Source organism: Triticum urartu, chromosome 2A, assembly GCF_056163025.1.
Source record: "Triticum urartu cultivar PI428250 chromosome 2A, HENAU_Tu73, whole genome shotgun sequence".
NCBI classification, from domain to species: Eukaryota; Viridiplantae; Streptophyta; class Magnoliopsida; order Poales; family Poaceae; genus Triticum; species Triticum urartu.
The window spans coordinates 709,954,016-709,974,278 of record NC_141874.1 but is presented as its reverse complement, the minus strand read 5'-3'; the positions used below and the strand labels follow the sequence as shown (position 1 = coordinate 709,974,278).

Below are 20,263 nucleotides of genomic sequence, written 5' to 3'. Positions count from 1 at the left end.
GTGCCTCGTCATCATCGTGGGCAATGCATGGTAACGAGCCCGGGCTTCTCCACCGAAGCGTCCTCCTATTCCTCGCCCTCGTCGCACTCAACCTAATGGACTGGGGATATCACAATCTCTTTAATTATTCAACCACAAGTTGATTCGTGTCATATTTTCGAATTCTGATATTATATTGAATATTTTCCATCACATGGAAACCATGCAAAAATAAAGAGTTGTACTGCAGTACGCGGTGAACGTACGGGCCGATCTGATAGACTCGGGGTTCGATCTTGATTCTTGAGGTGTTAAAAAAAAGACCTTGATTCTTGAGGTATACTACCCACTCTGACCGACTCCCCGGCAACTCCGAGCTCCCGTCATGGCAGCATCGTCGGCCGGTGCCTCCTCGTTGTCACGGGCAATCGTATCCCGCCGCATCCCCGACCCAGGCTTCTCCACTGAAGCGTCCTCCTCCTCCTCGCCCTCGTCGCACGCTGATGGGAGTGACGGGGGCGTGCTCAACCTGGACTCCCCGTGGATGGCGGCGGCCGAGGCGAAATCCATACTGGAGGAGGCCGCTGCTACGGCGAGAATCCAACTTCGTGCCGAAGAGGAGGAAGAAGAGGGGATACGAGTCAACCAGGAGCGACAGCAGGACGAGGTCCACTACACTACTAATTTCTTTTTTTATTTTAGAAAAGAAGGATGACCCCCGGCCTCTGCATTTAGGAGATGCATACGACCACTTTATTGATTATTCTCGAGGGCCTTACAAAGTATTACAAACAATATACCTGAATCCACCATCTTGCCAACATATGCCGCTACTCCTATCCATATGATGAAGGGATGCTAACTGGGCCACTACCCAAACCACTCACCTAAGCCTAACATCAAAAGCCGGAAAGCCCCAGCCGAGCCACATACTGGGTCTGGGGCACAATTCGGTCAGACACACTCGTGTGTCATCGCCGCCATCTTCCACAGGTCCGTCTTCAGATTATATTGAGGGTTCTACCTTGTCTGGCCACTCTGCCATTGACTTCACCATGACGTCAAACAGCTACCTCCTCCTGCGCGAGTCCATCTCCGCGCATCGGACGCCGAGCCTCCGCAGCGCCATGCCGCCGATCTCCGCCGCCATCAATGTGTGAGATGAAGTACCGCTCCACCATCCCCCTAGCCATCACTTGCTCCAAAACGGTGCCCCCAGGAGGGAAAGCGATAAAACGCCATCATCGTCAGATCCGGAAGACCCAGATCTAGGGTTTCCCCCGGAGCATCCCGAGCCTGATGACGCAGACTGCAACGACGATGCCTCGACAAGGGAACGACATCTAAGATGCCGTCATCGTCCGCCATGACCGTAGTCGGCGCAATTTTCATCGGCAGTTGCTCCACCAAACGTGCGCAACCGACGGCGCTGGTCCCTTCAACCAGAGTAAACTCCAAAACGATGCCCTAAAGAGGGACTACGATGCAAAATCGCTGTTATCACTCGATCCCAAGGAGATCTAGGGTTTCCCCCCGAAGATGCCCGCGCTGTCAAGGACCAGACAAAGGTAGAATCCCAGCAGATCTGCCCAGCTGCCGATGAATCGCACCCGCCACCGTGCCGACGGCAGACCAGCGATCGAGGCCCACGCTTGGGCATAGATCCGGCCACGCCGCCACCGTCCCTGGCGACCGCAACGCACCAGATCGCGAGGCCTCCTGCCGCGGGGAGCGAAGTCACCGAGGCGCCGCCACCACCCACCGTGGCGACCGGCCCGCCGCCACGCTCCGGCCCGGGGGCGCCGGCCCGCGCCAGCCCCATGCGAGCGAGAGGGCTCGAGTCCCTGCTGCCGCCGGCGACGACCAGGCTTCGCCTGGCCGCGCCCTTGGGCGGCAGCGAGGGAGTAGGAGGAGGAGTGGGGGAGGGCCGGCCGACGGGATCTGGGGGCCTCCCGGCCGCCCATACGGGGGATGACTCGGGAGGGGAGTGAGGCCTCGTGACACTACTAATTTCTTATCAAGCTGGATTTTTTTAAACAATCTTATGCTCGATCTTGGTCTCTAGCCCTGTGCTATGATTCATAGCTTGCAACGGAGCTTCCGTGCTCGTCGGGTAGTGATGCCAACGTTTCCATGGCTTAGGGTTGCAACTTTAGTCAGTTTTTGGAAAAGTTTATGGCCACATTCCACTGGGAAGCCAGGAACGACAAGGCATTCAGGGCCGTAGACAGACGCTCAACTACGTCATCCGCCAAACTAATCATCTCAGATCTAGACATTTGGTCACATCGCCGGTGGCAAGTAGGCCGTCTCCTCGTGGCGGTCTTTCCTCTTTGCACGCTGTAATGTGTCTCTATAACTCTGCCATATAGCTTGCCGTTACAACTTTGAGTGATATATTTAGGTGGGGGAACCCCCCCCCCCCTCCCCAGCTTCCCCGTGATTCTTAAAAAAAGAGTATTTTAGCAAGTCCGGTCCTCTATACATCATATACAGGCTGCGTCAATTAATTCAGATCGGAGAAAGTAGCTTAATTATTTGCAACAATACAACATTGACATTGAACTATTGCAGGATGAATCAACTTTTTGCTGAGTTTGATCTCATTGTTCACTGCAGGTGATGGCATTGGAAGCAATCTATGGGGATGGTCTGGTTGAATTCGGCAAAAGGCAGGGCTCCACTGTTTCCAGGTTTCCTGTGTTGGCCATCAGTGTTGTCTTGTTTCATTTGTTCTTGCCTTATTGGATGTTGAAAACTGATCTTGTTGGTTTCTTTCTTTAATTCCAGATCTACATACACTACGACTTGCATCATGCCGCTCAAGTGTGTGCTAAGTTTTCTTCTGCCGACGGAGAATGCCCCCATGATGGTGATGAACCAGAGGAATACTCTTGCACTTGCAACCTTGACTACTTGCCTCCTTTGGTATTGACATGCTTACTTCCGCATTCGTATCCTAGCAAAGACCCCCCATATTTTACAATCACTGCCAAATGGATGGATGGGTCCCAAGTTTCTCAGATCTGTGAGATGCTTGACGCCATCTGGGCACAACTCGCGTGGCAGGAGGTGGTATATCAGTGGGTTGAGTGGATCCGCAATTCATCGCTGTCACGCCTCTGGATTGATGGCAAAATAATATGGGTTTGTCTAGGTCTCAGTCGACTTAGACTTCGCGAAGTCTAAGTCGGCTGATGTCATCGTATAATTTTTCTTTTTTCGCTGGAACTTGAACGTAGGATTATTTTTACGTGCGCACCTACACGAGGATCGCTACATGGGCCTGGAATCAGCCCATTGTTTTGGCTCGTTCGTATTGCTCGTGATGTGTCTGTTCCTTCTTTTCTCTTTCGTCCTCTTGCTTGCTTTAATTTTATTATTATTTTTTAATTTAACAAATCATTTCGTATTATTTTAAAAAACTATTATATAAAACAAAGGAATAAAAAGGCAAAAAATACAAAGAAACCACCCCTCTCCCATAAAGCATCACTAGACATGGGTTTGCAACTGCCCCCTTCCCCAACAAAGCATCATAGAGTTGTCGTCGCGTTGAAGACATGCAGTTTCAGTCGTGACCAACACTTGCAGTCACTGGCGGTGGACCCCAGTGGGCAAGGTCTGGCAGCCGCCATGCCTTGTTTCGGTGCAAAAATACTTTTATACCTACACACACTTCTCGCGGTTGGCTATGCTGAATCTCGTTGCTGAAAAAATGGATAAAGGGAGAGGCCATTCGTTGGATGGCCGATTAGACATAGTTGAAATTTGGGCCACATATAGACACGGCATCCAGAAGCAGTTGGCCCATTTACACTTCACGGTGGCTAGCTCTCGCTCTCAATTGTCTAAAAAACAAAAAAAAGCTCTCGCTCTCAATTGTCTAAAACAAAAAGAGCTCTCGCTCTCAATCTTCTCGAAAAAAAGCTCTCTCTCTCTCTCAGCGAACCGATCGAGAACCAACTCCCCAGCTCAGATATAGAGACACACACACACACACAAGTGGCACGCAGCAACCCTAGCGCGCAGTAGCTGGCCAGGACGAGGCAGAGTGGCGGACGACGGCGGCTGTGACCTTTGGTGGGCGTCGAGCTAGTGGGGAGATAGGGCGCTCCCGCGCAAGGCGTAGTGGTGCAGGAGCGGCGGCTACTTCGCATCCTTCACACCACGACCAGCAGGGCGCAGTGTGATCACACTTCTTCACCGGTTCGCCACACCTTAATTTTTCTTTCGTCCTTCGCCCCTGCTTGCAGTTGCGTGCCTGTGTAGACATGCAACTCACCCATGCTGGGACAAAACACAACAGAGTTGCGGTAGTGTTGAAGACATGCAATTGCCTCTTATAGTTGCGGCCTAGTGGGAGGCATGCAACTCACCCTGGCTCGGTTAAAAAACCTCATGGTTGTAGTTGCGTTGAAGAAATGTAGTTACAGTCAGGGGCAACACTTGCAGTTGTGGACTAGGGGCAAACATGCTATTGTCGCCTCTTCCCTGACAAAGCATCACAGAGTTGCAGTTGCGTCAAAGATATGCGGTTGCGGTCGGGGGAGACACTTCAGTTGTGACCTCATGGGAGACATGCAACTCACCCTTGACCGAAAACACCATATAGTTATAGTTGCATGGAAGACTTGTCGTTGCAGTTGGGGCGACACTTGCAATTGCGGCCTATTGGGAGACATGCGACTCACCCCTGACCAGACAAAACACCATATAGTTGCAGTTGCGTCGAAGACATGCAGTTGCAATCGGGGATGACACTTGCAGTTGCGGCCTAGTGGGAGGCATGCAACTCACCCCTGACTAGGGGCGGCACTTGCAGTTGCGACCTCATGGGATACATGCAACTCACCACTACCGGACAAAAGACTACATAGTTGTACTTGTGTCGAAGACATGCAGTTGTAGTCGGGGGAGACACCTACAGTTGCGACCTAGTGGGAGACATGGAACTCACCCCTGACTGAACAAAACACCACATAGTTGCAGTTGTGTCGAAGACATGCAGTTGCGAGCGGGGTGACACTTGCAATTGCGGCTTAGTGGGAGACATACAACTCACCCTTGACCAGGGGCGACACTTGCAGTTGCGGCCTTGTGGGAGACATGCAACTCACCGCTACCAGACAAAACACCACATAGTTGTAGCTGCGTCGAAGACATGCAGTTGTAGTCGGGGGCACCACTTCCAGTTGCGACCTAGTGCGAGACATGCAACTCACCCCTGACTGAACAAAATACCACATAGTTGCAGTTACGTCGAAGACATGCAATTGCAGCCGGGCCGACACTTGCAGTTGCTGCCTAGTGGGAGACATGCAACTCTCCCTTGACCAGACAAAGTACCACATAGTTGCAGTTGTGTCGAGGACATGTAGTTGAAGTTGGGGGTGACAGCTGCAGTTGCGGCCTCATGGGAGACATGCAACACACCACTACCGGACAAAACACCACATAGTTGTACTTTTTTTGAAGACATGCAATTGTTGTCGGGGCGACACTTCTAGCTGTGGCCTAGTGGGAGACATGCAGCTCACCCCTGACCGAACAAAACATCACATAGTTACAATTGCCTCGAAGACATGTAGTTGAAATCGGGGGAAGGGGCATTTGAAATTGCGGCGTACTGACATACATGCTACTGGAACCTTTCCCTAACAAGTCATCATCGAGGTGCAATCAGGAGTGACACTTGCAGTTGTGTGCCTAGTGGTAGACATGCAACCACCGTTCTATTGACAAAACACCACTTAATTGAAGTCGCGTTGAGAACATGCAATTGAAGTTGGAGTGACACTTTGAAGTTCATGCCTATTGGCGAGCATGCAAAGGCCCCATTCCCCTAATAAAACACCACAACCTTACGGTCTATGTAAATAATAACACACATGTCAACCACACACAAAACTTGATGTCCAAAATCCATAGCTACCAAAACGAATGAGATCTAACTAATTCTCTGTCGATTGAGAAAATGACAAATAAGAAATAGCCCAAGAAAAAAAAGAACTATCTAAAAAAGAAAATAAGCAAAAAAATTGAAAAAAGAAAAAAGGAAAAAAAATAAACGGAATGAAAATAAAAAAGAAAGAAAATAAAATAAAAAATAAGGGCAACAAACACCCGATGACTCAAAATATCTCATAAAAACAAGATAAAGAGGACAAAAAGGCTGCACTGCAAAAATAACCGGGATGCAACATAAGAAGCCTACAACCTTATCCCACCCGTGTTAAAAAAAAAAGAGAAGCCGACTTATGATGCCTATCTGCACTACTCGCACGACGGAACTAAGTGTTACGTGACCAAATCCAAGAATTGCAATGTGGTTTTGTCAGACGGAGAAGGACGTGAATGAGATATATTATTTTTCCTAAAATTATAATAATATGCAACAGAAAACTGAAAATAAAATAAATAAATAAATAAGGAAATAATATTACGAGAAAAGATGAAGGAAAACAAAAAAAATAAAAAGGGACAAAGAAATGAATCAAGGAAAATGCCACATTCCCCTAAAAAGGAAAATGCCACATAAAAATGCCAAATAACCCGGCAAAAGAAACTAACAAGAATTGAGACGAGTAAAAAAAGGTTGGATTGCTTTGTTTCGAATGTAGCCAGGTGAAAGAGACACGCACTGGAATGGGGAATGTGGAAGATGCCAAGCCCACCACGCATACCTGCACCTTTCACAAACAAAAAAAAGCACTAAACAGGCTGGTTGTATCCCTCCACGGGCCTATTTCACAAGAAACAAACAGCATGCACAGATTTTGAAGCCCCTAGTGATCTAATGCGGGGGGTGGGGGGTCGACTGAGACTTGGTAAAAAATCAGTTGACTGATTTTTAGCCCCTCCGAAATAATATTAGGTATAGAGAGTCCAGCGAAGAAACCAGATAACCGTGCTATCTCAAGAGGCCTCCCATTGGATTATGTAATCCCTTCAATGCTCAGCTACAGTAGTAAGAAGCGTCATAAAGCTTTTCTTGAAGATCTTCATATGTGCATGATACACAAAGTTTCTTTGTAGCTCGTCCTACATGAAACCTCTTATCTTCAGCCCTTCAACACTACTTTGAGATCCGTACTCTTCAACTAACTTGCAACAAGCAGATTTCTCTTTTTGGTTTCTCTCAAATGAAAGAACATATGGACTTCAAACTTGGCAGATCAAACACACTTTACAACTTTAATGTGTGAAAAAACTTTCAGATTTTTTGGACCAACATAAATATACAAAATGAGGATTTTTTTGATTAAAAAAATAAATTTTAGCATTTTAAATGCATGAAAAAATCTGAAAGTTTTTTCCCACGTAGTGATTAGAATGTTTTGTTGTCCTGCAAAGTATAAAGTTTATACGTTGTTCCGTTTGAGAGAAACAAAAATGACAAATGTGCCTGCACGGATCTTGATGCCAAAATGGATGGCTAAGATAAGGGGTACCGTGTAGCTCAAGCTACACAAAACCACATGTGCATGATATGCCTTAACGAGAGCAATGGTAAGTCTTTGCCCTTTTCAATTCTTCTCTATTGTGCATTCATACCAACAATTATTACGTTCCTTGATATAGTGAAGAGCGTCATTGTGCTTTTTTGGAAGAGCGTCACTTATTTTATGCTGTCCATTCCATGTTGTAGTATTGTTGAACTGCACCATAGTGGTAGCAAATGACTGGCTGATTTTTCCATGGTTCATGATAAACAATATGAACTGGTGGGCCTGTTTTTCCTTTCAACTAAAGCTTCTTAGGTAACTGAATCGTGCGAATATAAGTTCATTCCCCGGTGAACTAACTCGAGCTTTCAAACAATTAGGTTCAAACTTCATCCAGCTGCCATGTGAGCACCTGTTTTATGTCAAGTGCATGAAGACCTTATGCAGGATGCATGTGAAGGAAGGTAGTGTGTTTCGATTGGTGTGCCCCGACACCAAGTGCAACTCTTCTATTCCACCACATCTACTAAAGAATCTTCTTAGGGAAGAAGAATTTGAACGCTGGGATAGGCTTGTTCTTGAGAAAGCATTGACCTCGATGTCAGACGTTGTTTACTGTCCAAGGTGTGGTATTGCTTGCTTGGCCGACGAGGATAATAGTGTGCAATGTCCAAAATGTTCCTTTACATTCTGCTCAGTTTGCAAGGACCCGCGCCATCCAGGGAACCGTGTTTAATTCCAGAACAAAAGCTCCGGCAGCGGCAGGTAGAAATGCAACTAAAATCTGTTCTGTATTAGCTTAGGATTGGACGGAGGCTGATACCCTTAACCTTGCATATTGTTAATTTGTTATACAAAGAAATTTGATAGTCATAATAGTAATAACCTGTTACGTGCTTCCCAGGAAACAAAACAAAAACTGTTATGTACCTCCTAACGATATATGGAGTTGAGTTACGTACATATTGATTGTTGCAACATAATAATTCAGTCTTCAATTCAATGTTCGCAGACATCAGGCAAGTTAACTGCGAGGGAGATGGTGCAAGAAATGCTAATGATCAGAAAGCTGTACAAGGATGCTAGAGCATGCCCATACTGCCGAATGGCCATTATCAAAACCGAAGGGTGCAACCACATGTATTGTGTGATCCGTGGTAAGTCATTCTGCTTCCATTGTGGCAAGGCCTTAGGTGGTGGCACTTTTGATCATTTGAGGTAGGCTATCCTAAGCAATCAAGAGTACTTTTCTGTTTCAAAAAAGGGGAGGAGGCATCCAAGAAATCAGGCTTATGTTTATGCATGTATGGTGTCAGGACCCCGATTCCAAGTCACATCGATCTAGCCGGTAACACCTCATATCACTTTGCGGCCTCACGCACGGTATTCCCACGGGTGTCGCCTTACCATGGTCCGGGACCGTTTGCGCCTTTTGGCTCACGTATATGATAGTGTCGCTAGCATCCATATGACAGAGAACCCAGGCCGACATGGCTAGTCGTGAACCCAAATCAGCACTAACCTATGGGGACAGGCATACATGAATCACATCGAGCGTGTCGGTCAGCAGCGTGTGAATCCAGGCTGTAGCACTGGGCTAACAGGACTCCGGGAACCCGGGCTGTAGCAGGCTAGGCAGGACTCCGGATGTCACCGCGTGACATTTCCCCGAAGGGACAGACACATGAACGAAGTGAAACACATGCCGGCCAGTCAAGTGTCCTGAGCGGTAGTGCTGGGCTAGCAGGACTCCGGTGAACCGGGCTGTAGCGGATTACTATGGCTCATGGAAGCACTAGACTACATTTCCCCATAAGAGAGACTGCCAAGGATAAACAACTAGATTGTCGGATCCCACACATACCAAGCATTTCAATCATACATACAATATGCTCGATATGTGTATATACAACATGGCATCACAACATAACTCTACAACTCAAGTATTTATTCATTAGGCTCCGAGGAGCGAGATATTACAAACATGGGTCTCATGACCCAACAATCATAGCATACAAGTCAAAGCACATGCAGAAGCTTAACATGTCTGAGAACAGACATCTACAAATGAAAAAGGCTAAGAAGCCTGACTATCTACCAGATCCTGCCGAGGGCACAAGTTCGTAGCTGAGGTATCAAGCTAAACGTCGAAGTCCACACGGAACTACTAGCGAGACTGACGTCTCTCTGCAAAACATAAAATAGGCAAACGTGAGTACAAATGTACCCAGCAAGACTTACATCAGAACTATCTACGTATGCATCGGTATCAATAAAGGGGGTGGTGGAGTTTAACTGCAGCAAGCCAGCTTTGACTCAGTGGCTAACCTGAACTACGACTGCAAGCAACTCTTTTGAGGTGGCGCACACGAGTCCACATATTCACCAATCAACACACTACTATGGATCCGCTCTCGTCTACCTACGAGAACGCCATCCATAGCACTCACGCTTATCTTGCGCATTTTAGAGTATCCACTTTCACTTGTCTATGAACTGTTATAGGCAACCCAGAAGTCCATTACCGCGGACACGGCTATTCGAATAGATGATGTTAACCCTGCAGGGGTGTACTTCTTCACACACGCTCTCACCACTTACCGCCGTTTACACGACATGTACTCGGCAACCTTCAAGCGGAAGCCCAACGAGGGTGTCAGCCACGGTCTACCTAAACACTCAAGTCTCTAGTCCAGGTTTATCGCCTATCCAGGTTCCATCCACAGGGAGTCCGACCGAGGTTTCCACATACGGCCCCGAACGATGTGAACAGGGTTCCCCAAACACCAAACGGGCGCCCGGTACACCGTGCCACGGTGTATCTACCGCATCATAGCCCACCCCTAGGGTCAGCGCTACGCACGGCCGCCAACACATATCCTATAAACACCAGAAACTAGTTGCAACTCCTGGACAGAGGACAAGGGTGATCAAGAAGCTGAGAGGGTCCATTGGTTTCGGGCCCAATGCGTGGTAGTAACTGTTTCATGGATCACAAACACAGAACTCAGTTCCTAAGGACGGCTTCAATGAGACAACCCACCATGTACTCCTACATGGCCTCTCACCGCTACCTTTACCAAATCGTGTTCACACACTTAGCTCTCAACAGTAGGACATGTTTACACACCTCCGATCCATCCCCGATGAATCAGACCTGACTCAACTCTAAGAAGTAGCAGGCATGACAAATAAGCATGAATGAGTAGGCACATCAGGGCTCAAACAACTCCTACTCATGCTAGTGGGTTTCATCTATTTACTGTGGTAATGACAGGTCATGCAGAGGATAAGGGGTTCAACTACCGCAACAAGTAACAGATGAATCGTTGTTGTCCTAATGCAGTAAAAGAGAGCAGGAGCGAGAGAGTGGGCTTGTATCGGAATGAACAAGGGGGTTGTGCTTGCCTGGCACTTCTGAAGGTGACATTGAGTCTTCATTAGTGTCAACGATCACAGCATCGGAGCAGCGTCTACTGAGAGGGGACAATTACCGGCAAACAAGGAAGAACACAATCAATGTGATGCAACAATATGATGCATGATCATGATATGGCAATATGCTATTGATTGAGCTAATGCAACTAGTTATGATTTAAATGAAGTTGGTTTGAATACAAGATTCAAATTCCAACTCCATATATGATTATTTAAATGCCCTTTATTTGTTTTGTCCGAAACAGAGGACAAACATTGTTCAAACATGCATGAAAATGGTACAGATGGATTCCTTGAATTTTCTGATAATTTTTCATATATAATTTATTTCATTTGGAGGTACGGTTGATTTTCTATGATTTTTAGAAGTTTAGGCAATTTTCTGGAATTTCCTGAATAGAAATAATTCCAGAAATTACATTATTGCATCAGCATTACGTCATACTGACCTCAGCAGGTCAACAGGGCTGCCCCGGGTCAAACCTGACCAGTGGGGTCCACTAGTCAGTGAACCAGTGCTGGTTAGGGTCACTGATGTGTGGGCCCAGTCAACTGCCTCGTCAGCAAAGTCAACCTGACATGTGGGCCCGGTGGGTTAGTCTAAGTTAAACAAGGAATAAATTTCGGGGTTAATTAGCGCGTGGGGCCCATCCGTCAGTGGCATAGTGATCAGCTAATGGCGTCATTAGTGTTAACTAAGTGTGCCACGTTGGCTCGCCGGAGTTTCACCGGCGACGACCAAAAACGCGGCGGAGACGCACCGGGGTGGCTCGGGTTTCGCCTACCGTGCACCGTTCGGTGCGCCCTTTGGCCCTACGGAGAGCTGGCGCGATAGCGCGTCGGATGGTGGTGGTCTCCGGGCCTGGGGTGGCCGGAGTCGACGGCAGCGAGCTCGGTTGCGGCCGCCGGAGTTCGGGCGCCGATGAAAACGATGACACCGTGCACGGGAGGATCAACGGGTAGCACCTACGTGTTCTGCAGGCTCTCACAAAGCCAACGGGCATATGAACAGGGCCGACTGGCCACCGGAGCCTCGTCGGCGACGAGTTCATGCGGCGGCGTGCTTCGGGCATGATGGAAAACGGTGCTACAGCGAGCGCTAGGCCGCGGGGTTAGGGGGAAACGACGGTGCAGCTCACAGTGATCATGATGATGGGTTCGGCTTGCTTGGGGATGTCCTGTGGCCGGCGAATCGACGACGGCGGTGGTCGGCTCCCAAGGATGAGGACGACGGCGATGGCGAGGCTGAGGGGCTCCCGGGGCTTGTTTTGTTCTTCTCGTCGACGTGCAGAGCCGCGGCGGAGCCTAGGGATACGGTGGGGAGGTCAGACGAGCTCGGTGGGCGCGTTGGCAGTGAGCGGCGGCGATGGTGGTGTTCGGTCGCGGGAGGGATAGAGAGCAGAGGAGGATAGGGTCGGAGGGAGAAGTGGATGTGGCGCTAGGGAGGTGCGTGGCATCTCCAGGGGGTCGGGGAAGCGGCAAGCGGGAGGTGGCCGGGGCGCGTGTGCGCGCACGGCGGCCACACGCCCATCCTCCTGGCGAAGGAGGAAGACGACAGGGGAGGGGCCAGGTGGGCTGGGCCAGCCACTTGGGCCGCCAGGTAAGGTCCAGGTGGGCTTCTCTCTCTCTGCTTTCCTTTTTTTATTTGTTTCTGTTTTTTATTTCTGTCTTTGTTTTCTGATTTAGCAAAAATACTAAACCACTTCAAAACTTCATGAAAATAGTTGTGCAAACTAAGTGGTCTTTAACCCAAACCACACAACAATTTCCAGAATTATTGAACATATATTTATTAAATAATAAATATAAGTCCAATTCAAATATTTCTTGGATTAATTCAAGGGCCCAAAATAAACATTCCTGAGATTCTAAAAATATTGGTTTGAATTTTATCTCTTGCTAATATTTCCAAATATTAACAGGAACATTTTCTTGGGCTTGTTTGAAGAGATTTTTTTTAATGTTGATTATTTCTGAGGTGATTTCTGAGGGTTGAGAATTCCCTCAATTCAATTTACTGGAATTTAAGATGATGCATGGATGCATATGCAATGACAAGCAAAGGCCAGAGCTAGGGCTGTGACAACTCACCCCCACTAAACAAGAATGTCGTCCCGAGATTCAGGATGTGAGGTAAGAAGACAGAGGGGACACAAAGCTAATAACACAATCTTCATGATCCAACTGCCCTTCTTAAAGATGTCTATTCCTTGCGTCATATTGATCTTGGCATCTTTGTTTGTGAGATCTTCACCCAACACGAGGATAAAAGAGCAAGATAACTCTATAGGAATCGATCTTCTTAAAGACCGAGCAACTCATGATCAACTCGCGGAATGAGACGTTGAACATCTCTTGAGCTGAGACACCAAACACACCTTTAAAAGGATGGAAGAAACAATTGACGAGGGTTTCACAGTAGCGAGGAGAAACTGCCATGATCCCATTACGGGACACCTCGGGGAAGGTGACTCGTAGAATTATTCCCTTAATTGGCAAAAAGAATTACTTTTGATTCAAAGATCATTGCAACTCTCTATACCACCCTAAGGCAATCACAAACGATCGTTTGAACGAAATCGAAAGAATGGCATACTCACACCAGAATGGATGATGTGGACTACCTTGTTGAAGACAAAGCAATGGATGATTTTTGCTTATCACCGGAAATGGATGGGACCCATGACAAGTCCACTTTTGAAGATGATATTGGACAGCAACTACCGAGAAGGGCAACCCATGGGGGATTGGCACAATGGCGGTGCAAGCTAGGAACAAAATGCAAATACTAGGAATGATTCTAGTAACTGGGGAGAAACCCAACAGTAGAGAGAGATTCCACTGTTTGAAAGGTTATGGCATAATCTAAGAAACTGATAAAGGATCCCAATTAATGCCGACGATAAATCCTAGTGCTTGCGCGTGCTCTCAAGAACTTGAGCATTTCCGTATTCATCAAGGTTCTGCCAATATCCGTGTCAAGGATCCTGGCAACACAACATGCTACCATGATGAATAATGGTGGAAGATGCAGATGCAAAGAAAGATAACACTTTCTCAGATTTCACCTTAGCGAGGCCAAGGGATCAGAATCTGGATGATCGACCGAGAGATATTTAGCACTCCGCCTCTAATGTTCTCCTTGATGTGCTAGCGTAATCCATTCATAGTTATGGTTTGATATCTAGAACATCAAGTAAAAGGTCGGACTTCGGAAGCTCAAGAATCCATAAGGAATAACTACGAAGGCAGATCCTGCGAGATCCTTATGGGGAGGTGACTAACTTCTTCAACCAGGATACTACAATAATAGGCCTTCTGGTTAGGTGTGTTGGCCACGACACCCATGTTACCGGTTACAGAGGGACCAACAATATAGTTCTTGGAGTACGTTCCAACCATCATATCTGCCCGAGATTCAGATTTGGTTGGTGTTAGGATATTCCAGACTCATCGAGTCTAGAAAGAAAATGAAAGTTTGCAACACAAATCGACGAGATGTCATTGCGAGATTCTCAGGAAATGGACTATGGTAGTAAGCTCCAAAACATGAGCCGGTTTTGCTACAAACCTGTGAACACGCTGTCCCAGACAAGCATGACCACATAGTAGTCTTATAATAAAACACTACCGAGTCCAGATGGGGAACCATCATCGAGGATATCGAAGTCCTTGCGTAAGTCTAGCTCTTAAGAAGAAACTTCTTCTCCTTGAACAAATCAATCAGTGGCTTGGTGTGCTAGGGATTCATATAGAATGAAGGTTGCAAGTCTCTAGACCACAGAATACTTCGCACGTATGCATGACTGACTTGGGATGATTCCAGAGAAGGCGAGACAAACTTTCCCAAATTCATGGCGGCAACTTGCTTCAAATGCACGTGAACTAGAGGAAGTCACTTCTAATACCAAACATATGCTTCATGAACTAGCATGAAGAAATGCTTTCAAAGTTTCCAGCACTAGCTTAATGTTCAACATGAATCATGGATACGATGAAAATATTGTCGATGGGCTCAACAACAGGTCATCCAGATTTCCATGAAGATGGAATTCCATAAATAGGTGAACAAGGTGATAGCATTGGTCAGACCCAAAAGATATAACGGTGTATGCTCGAGGAAACAACCACGAGTAAGACAACATTATGAACATCGTTGGTTCTCATTTGACTTGACGATAGCCCACATTCAAATCAAGGTTTGGACAAGACGATAGATTCAACAACCGATCCCGAGGAACAATCGATGAAAATATCATCTTTCTTCAACACACACACACACACACAAGGATATCCCTTTGGAATGAACTAAGCCGGACAAGCTTTCATCTTCCAACTCTCCAAGTTGTTGTTCAGCTTAACCAACTAGCTCAGGGTATCCAACACAGATTCTTGGAGAAGGGGTGGTTTACAAGAAACCAACTTGATCTCGAGCTCAACATAACAGTCAGGGGGCAACATGGTGATACTTCCGAGGAAATAATCAGAAAATCACGAACCACCGATATGTTTCTAAGCTCGGGAACAATCTTGCTTTTCAAGGCAAGACGATCTGATCAAATAAGCAAGGGGTTGAATAATCCTCACTCATTGATCAAAGAGTGCACCAGAAATAAAGACTAGGTAGCACGATCAATTTTAGGATGATGATTTAATAACCATCACACTAAGAATGAGAATATTGTCCATTAACTACCAAGCAACACGGTTGCTAGGAGTATAAATTTCACACATCATGGTTCACTTGTCGGCATTCCGGTTACAACAACACATGACCGAGGAATGAATAATGATAGCGAGAAGTATCACTGCGTCAAGAGTGCATAAGAGATGGTGCAATTCTTATGGCAATCCTGACATAAAGGGGGTAATACTCCAGGATAGAACAGAGCAAAAGCTGGATTGGCATTTGATCTACAGAACAGAACACAACTACTTTGACCCAATCCTGGATATGGATGAGGTAATGGAGTTTGTTTCTCCTAGTCATTCTGGAATAGAATGGCTTGACGGACCACAAGAATAAAAGGGCATTGATGAACACAAATGCACACATACTCTTGGCTATCAACTGATAGGGGATGGTCAGGATACAACTGAAGAGGAACAACTCAAGGAACATATAATTTTCCGAGTTGTGGATGCATAGATTAGTATGTCGAGCAAAGCTCAACAGTTCTTCCGGACAACCCATGCAAAACGGTAGGACTGGCAGAATCACAATATAGAATGGGAAACTCATCGAGAGCACTCTTGTTGTGATCTTTTGATCCAACAAACTTCTGCCATAAGTGGTTCATAGTATTTGGAAGAAGGAAATACCACGGACCTCGAGGACTAATGCAAAGGTTACTAACATCCTAAAGGAACGAGCAAACACTATCAACAAGAGGTAAGTAGGGTGAATCTCGGATTCAAGAACCCAGGAATGGAATACCTACTACTAAATGGCATCACGGGATGCTTTCGAGAATGGTGGCCAGAATTATCACACCGGAACACAAAACATGGCTAGATTACTAGGTGACTCCTTAAGACACCTAGGGTCATAATAATAGCTCCAACATATATGTCGGGGTAATAGAGTACCTCAACTCACCGATAGTGTGATTAATCTGGCCCAAATGGACATCAGGAACAGGAGGAAGGGGTTTGCAAATGCATCAGACTACTTAGAAACCTGGGATGACTCGGACAGCATAACGGCTATAATTGCTCAAAATGATTTGAGACATCCTGTAGAATGGTGGCATAACCACTTAACATCACAATATCAAGGTTCCGAGATCAACTGTCAACATACGGAAGTAGTAGGAACGGAACTGAGGCTTGAACTCAACAATCCTAGGCAATTACGGTTTAGCAACTCATCATCCTGAGAGATAGAAGAGAAGCCTAGTTCTTAACCCCCGCAGAAAAGAAGAGGTTGACTCAGATCAGAAGGGCATAAGGTATAAGGAGTAAAAGAGCCTTACGTTCCCTTCCACAATCAATTCCCTTACATAACTAAAGCATTTCTAGACACAACTTCGACCGGTTTGGCTTGGTAATCCTACAGGCAGTCAGGCTCTGATACCAAAAACTGTCAGGACCCCGATTCCAAGTCACATCGATCTAGCCGGTAACACCTCATATCATTTTACGGCCTCACGCACGGTATTCCCACGGGTGTCGCCTTACCATGGTCCGGGACTGTTTTCTCCTTTTGGCTCATATATGATAGTGTCGCCAGCATCCATATGACAGAGAACCCGGGCCGACATGGCTAGTCGTGAACCCAAAGCGGCACTAACCTATGGGGACAGGCATACATGAATCACATCGAGCGTGTCGGTCAGCAACGTGTGAATCCGGGCTGTAGCACTGGGCTAACAGGACTCCGTGAACCCGGGCTGTAGCAGGCTAGGCAGGACTCCGGATGTCACCGCGTGACATTTCCCCGAAGGGACAGACACAGGAACAGAGTGAAACACATGCCGGCCAGTCAAGTGTCCTGAGCGGTAGTGCTGGGCTAGCAAGACTGCGGTGAACCAGGCTGTAGCGGACTACTATGGCTCAAGGAAGCACTAGACTACATTTCCCCATAAGAGAGACTGCCAAGGATAAACAACTAGATTGTCGGATCCCACACATATCAAGCATTTCAATCATACATACAATATGCTCGATATGTGTAAATACAACATGGCATCACAACATACCTCTACAACTCAAGTATTTATTCATTAGGCTCCGAGGAGCGAGATATTACAAACATGGGTCTCATGACCCAACAATCATAGCATACAAGTCAAAGCACATGCGGAAGCTTAACATGTTTGAGAACAGACATCTACAAATGAAAAAGGCTAATAAGCCTGACTATCTACAAGATCCTGCCGAGGGCACAAGTTCGTAGCTGAGGTATCAAGATAAACGTCGAAGTCCACACGGAACTACTAGCGAGACTGACGTGTGGGGTCCACTAGTCAGTGAACCAGTGCTGGTTAGGGTCACTGACGTGTGGGCCCAGTATACTGCCTCGTCAGCAAAGTCAACCTGACATGTGGGCCTGGTGGGTTAGTCTAAGTTAAACAGGGAATAAATTCCGGGGTTAATTAGCATGTGGGGCCCATCCGTCAGTGGCACAGTGATCAGCTAATGGCGTCATTAGTGTTAACTAAGTGTGCCACGTTGGCTCGCCGGAGTTTCACGGGCGACGACCAAAAACGCGGCGGAGACCCACCGGGGTGGCTCGGGTTTCGCCTACCGTGCACCGTTCGGTGCGCCCTTTGGCCCTACGGAGAGCTGGCGCGATAGCGCGTCGGATGGTGGTGGTCTCCGGGCCTGGGGTGGCCGGAGTCGATGGCGGCGAGCTCGGTTGCGGCCGCCGGAGTTCGGGCGCCGATGAAAACGACGACACCGTGCACGGGAGGATCAACGGGTAGCACCTACGCGTTCTGCAGGCTCTCACAAAGCCAACGGGCATATGAACGGGGCCGATTGGCCACCGGAGCCTCGTCGGCGACGAGTTCGTGCGGCGGCATGCTTCGGGCGTCATGGAAAACGGCGCTACAGCGAGCGCTAGGCCGCGGGGTTAGGGGGAAACGACGGTGCAGCTCACAGTGATCACGATGATGGGTTCGGCTTGCTCGGGGATGTCCTGTGGCCGGCGAATCGACGACGGCGGTGGTCGGTTCCCGAGTATGAGGACGACGGCGATGGCGAGGCTGAGGGGCTCCCGGGTTTGTTTTGTTCTTCTCATCGATGTGCAGAGCCGCGGCGGAGCCTAGGGATACGGTGGAGAGGTCAGGCGAGCTCGGTGGGCGCGTTGGCAGCGAGCGGCGGCGATGGTGGTGTTCGGTCGCAGGAGGGAGAGAGAGCAGAGGAGGATAGGGTCGGAAGGAGAAGTGGATGTGGCGCCAGGGAGGTGCGTGGCATCTCCAGGGGGGTCGGGGAAGCGGCAAGCAGGAGGTGGCCGGGGCGCGTGTGCGCGCACGGCGGCCACATGCCCATCCTCCTGGCGAAGTAGGAAGACGACAGGGGAGGGGCCAGGTGGGCTGGGCCAGCCACTTGGGCCGCCAGGTAAGGTCCAGGTGGGCTTCTCTCTCTCTGCTTTCATTTTTTATTTGTTTCTGTTTTCTATTTCTGTCTTTGTTTTCTAATTTAGCAAAAATACTAAACCACTTCAAAACTTCATGAAAATAGTTGTGCGAACTAAGTGGTCTTTAACCCAAACCACACAACAATTTCCAGAATTATTGAACATATATTTATTAAATAATAAATATAAGTCCAATTCAAATATTTATTGGATTAATTCTAGGGCCCAAAATAAATATTCCTGAGATTCTAAAAATATTGGTTTGAATTTTATCTCTTGCCAATATTTCCAAATATTAACAGGAACATTTTCTTGGGCTTGTTTGAAGACATTTTTTTAATGTTGATTATTTCTGAGGTGATTTCTGAGGGTTGAGAATTCCCTCAATTCAATTTACTGGAATTTAAGATGATGCATGGATGCATATGCAATGACAAGCAAAGGACAGAGCTAGGGCTGTGACATATGGTTTGCAGCAAATGCGGGATGTATGCGCAACGAGAAGATGACACAAATGATTTGCAGAAGCGACTGAAAGAACTACAAATGATGGAACGAAGGGCTCGAAAGGACTCGGTAGGTAGCACCGTAGAATGCCCAAGCTGCCATCGGAAAATTTACAAGGTAAGGAAATCTGTCTCGTTCAATTTGCAACATGGTATAAATTTGCAAGCAGTGACCAATTTACTAAGCACCGAGCTGCCTGTCGTATGCATCTATCTAATACCGATGCGATTATCATATGTATGTTTCCAGGATGATGATGAATATATTTACTGCTGGCATTGCCAAGCCAGGTATTGTACGTTGTGCCAGAAGCAGGTCCAGTTTACAAAGCAACATGGGGCAAGGGGGCAGTGGGGATCACCGGAATGGTGGGGGTAGCCAATGTGTTATAAGACATACATATTACTCTTTCATGGTGATCAAACTTGAAATAGAACAAAAAGACTTTGGGACTTCTTGAAACATGGACAGGACTTCAGAAGGTCGCCGGTCCAGCCGAGGGGGGGGGGCACTACCGGACTCGCGGCCTATGCCTATGGCCCAGGGCCGTCGGCATAGGTCCTTTGCCGTCAGCATAGATCTATGCCTACGGCTGCCGTTGGCATAGACCCATCGGCATAGATCACGTCAGCGTAGTCTTGTCAGACCGTCGGCATAGGGGCCTATGCCGATGGCCGGGCGTCAGCCGTCGGCATAGTTTAGCCGTCGGCCGTGTTTTTCGTCTGACGGCAACGGACGGCGCCGTTAAAAGCACTGGCGATTCATGGAATGCCACGTGGCAGAGGTATGCCGACGGCTTGGCCGTCGA

The 20,263-nt window shown here is 47.5% G+C and overlaps 1 pseudogene; it reads left to right on the top strand.

Moving 5' to 3' along the window:
- The first annotated feature begins 364 nt into the window (after positions 1-364).
- LOC125538053 (uncharacterized) lies at positions 365-19,833 on the top strand (annotated as a pseudogene).
- Positions 19,834-20,263: the final 430 nt, after the last annotated feature.